This window comes from Myotis davidii, unplaced genomic scaffold (assembly GCF_000327345.1).
Source record: "Myotis davidii unplaced genomic scaffold, ASM32734v1 scaffold1677, whole genome shotgun sequence".
NCBI lineage: Eukaryota > Metazoa > Chordata > Mammalia > Chiroptera > Vespertilionidae > Myotis > Myotis davidii.
This window is the reverse complement of record NW_006287920.1, coordinates 34256-37773: the sequence shown is the minus strand read 5'-3', so window position 1 is coordinate 37773 and position 3518 is coordinate 34256.

Below are 3518 nucleotides of genomic sequence, written 5' to 3'. Positions count from 1 at the left end.
GTCTCTACCTCTCTCCCTCTCCCTTCCTCTTTGAATCAATAAAAATATATTTGAAAAAAAGGGCAACGCTCTATCCACTGATCAAAACCAGCTTCTGGGATAGGGCGTCTTTAAATGACTACACACATGGTGTTTAAAACCCAAAAAAATAATAAACTATTTTAAAACAATGTTCATTTAATCTGAATGTAACACTGGCTTAACATTTTTTAAATGATTTTATTGACTCAGAGAAGAAGGGAAATCGAGAGGGAGAGAAACATCCATGATGAGAGAGGCCTGCGAACTGAAGGGTCCCGGGTTTGATTCCCAGTCAATTGCACATGCCCTGGTTGTGGGCTTGTTCCCCAGTGAGGGACATGCAGGAGGCGGCCGGGTCCGATGTCCAATATTTTGAATATGAGAAACCCACCTTAGAAACACATCCCTCACGCTCCCCAGTCCTCAGCCTTAAAGGTCTCAATGTGCATTTGCAAACACTTTCCTGCAATAGTAGAATTTAATCAGCAGTCAGTGATCTCTCTAATGCAACCATGGATGCCCTGAAATTGATTTCTGGGGCTCACCCTGGGCCTCCCTCCCGCCACTTTTCTTGGGTGCGATGCTAGATAAGTTTTATGATCGCTGGTCTTTGTTTGGGGATCTTTAGTGTTAAACACAATTAAAAACCCAAATGCTTCCAGAGCTAGTCACTAAAGCCACAAATAGAGCCGATTGGAGCCTTCAGGAGACGAGCCCTGGCATCCCTCCTGATTCCTCAAAGGAAAGAGATGATCAGCATAAAACATCCGTAATCCCCCAAACATTCGTTCTTTTTTTTTTTTTTGAGAAGGTAGTATTGGTTGACAAATCTCAGGAGATCAAACAATGAGAACGCTGGTCATTGAAATGAAAACTATTTCCAGTGATGTCTTCGAGCCTTGCCTACCGGAGCTGGGATAATATTTTTAGGAGTAAGATCTTTTTCTTTGTCTTTCTATGTTTAATATATTTTTTCTAGAGGTCCGGTGCACAAATTCGTGCACAAGTGTGGTGCCTTGGCCTGGTCTGCGGGGATCAGCCGAAACTGGCTCTCAGACATCCCCCGAGGAGTCCCAGATTATGAGAGGCCACAGGCCAGGCCAAGAGACTCCACCGGTGCACATTATATCTGAGAAGGGACTCGGGAGGTTGGCCAGCTGGGGAGGGACCATGGCAGGCCTCCAGGGCATGTCCAGCCTGTCCCACTCAGTCCCGAATAGCCAGACCCCAGTAACAAGCTGACCTACAAGTCTGAAAGTCTTGTTCCTGGTGATCAATGCATGTCATAGAGAGCAGTTGAGCAACCTTAGTATTTCATTTGCATACTATGCTTTGATTGGTTAAACAGATGACCGGTCGACTGGACACTTAGCATATTAGGTTTTATTATATAGGATTGATATCATACAGGAAGGGAGCGAGAAACATCTATTATGAGAGAGAATGATACATCGGGTGGCTCCTGCATGCCCCCAACTGGCGATCAAGCCCACAACCGGAGCATGTGCCCTTGACCAGAATCGAACCTGGGACGTTCCAGAGTCCACAGTACAACCCTCTATCCACTGAGCCAAACAAGCTTGGGCTCATTGGTTAATTCTTGTCTGTGCGCTGAACAGGAATGAAACCGTGACCTACGGTTCATAGGTCGTCCGTCAACCACTGAGAAACACCAGCTTGGCTCAAAATGTTTTTATTGATTTGAGAGAGAGGAAGAGAGAGAGAGAGACTGAGAGACCAAGAGATAGAGGAAAGGAGAAGAAGCAGAAGAAGAACAAGAAGAAAGGGAGAGAGAGAGAAAGAGAGAGAGAGAGAGAGAAAGAGAGAGAGAGACATCAAGGTACCCTCACACCCAGGTGTGGCAGATAAAAAACAGAGCTTAATAAAATGGTGAACAGAACTATACACGAACCACTGACAGGCCAGCAGGACTGGGGCTCAGGTTGACAAGAGCCAGGGACACCATCTCTTGTCCTACGTGTCTTCCATCACCTCAAGGATCATTTCCTCCACTCCATTCTCTTTGACGTGGTGCACGATGTGCCAGATCCTGGACATGGGGTCCACGTACTGGCCTCTAGGGTGGAACATCCACATCCAAGGCATGATGCTAGAGAGCAGCGGGCTGGTGGTGAGTGCAATATCCTCACTGGGGATGTCTTCCTGGTGCAACCGTACTTTCAGAACACCTCCAGTGTCCATGACGATATGCAGCCATGTGCGCTGGTTCTCATCCTCATAAACTGAGGGCCCGCGGATCCTCAGGCAAATGGGGTGCAAGTTGAGGTGCAACTTCATTGGCAGCCCAGCCATGACCCCTCCATTTTCCAAGGAGCAACAGCCACAGTTCTCAGAGACTCTCACTACTTCGGTCCTAGCATTCAATGACAGGGGATGGGGTCTCCAAACACATTTTACCATGGCTTTTATCTTTATGGTTTTTATGGTTTTGTTTGTGGTTGCCTTTGGATTATTTTGAAAATTTATAAATCTCAACTTTTCTTTCTTTTCAGTTTTAGATCTGTCTTCTCAAACAACTTGTACAAAACGTACTTAATTGTAATATGACTCTATGAAGGTAACATGGTCCCATAGAGTTTTTAAAACATTTTTTAATCGACAGTTGACATAGAACATTAGGTTCATTTCAGGGATACACCCCAGTGTTTAGACATTATATAATGGACTAAGAAATCATGCAATTAATCTCATACCAATCTGACACCATACACAGGTATTATAATATTACTAGAGGCTAAGTGCACAAAATTCATGCACTTGTGAGGGCCCTCAGTCAGGTCTGCAGCCTCTCGCAGTCTGGGACCCTTTGAGGCATGTCCACCTGATGGTTTAGGCCCCCTTTTGTGCTGCTCTGGAGGCTCCCACCAACACCTGCGCTCGGCAGCTTTGAGACTCACTTTTGGCTGAGCGGCGCTCCCTTGTGGGAGTGCACTGACTACCAGTGAACAGCTCCTGCCATAAGCATCTGCCCCTGGTGGTCAGTGTGTGTCTTAGCGACCAGTAGTTTTGGCATTTGGTTGATTTGCGTATTAGCCTGTTTTTATGTAGGATTTACTCAATACTCTACTTTACTGTGCCATGACTATTCTTTCATTTCTTTCATATAGTTTTACTGATTTGAGAAAGGAAAGGAGAGGGAGACAAAGAGAAAGATCAAAGATGACAGAGAATCACGGATTGGTTGCCTCCTGGGTGTCCCCTACTGGGGATCAAGACTGTAACCCGGGCATGTGCCATGACTGGGAATTGAATCGACATCTCCTGGTTCCTAGGTTTAAGCTAAACAAATGAGCCATGCCAGCCGGGCTCTTTCATTTGGTTTCTTTTCTTTTTATTCTTTTGTTTCCTTTCCTTTTTTCCTTTTCTTAATTAAAACTTTGTAGTTAGTTCAACTTTTCTTTTCGTCCTGACACCACGACCTTCTTTCTGATCATCTCAGAGGGAATTCACAAACCATAGAACAACTCACCCCATGC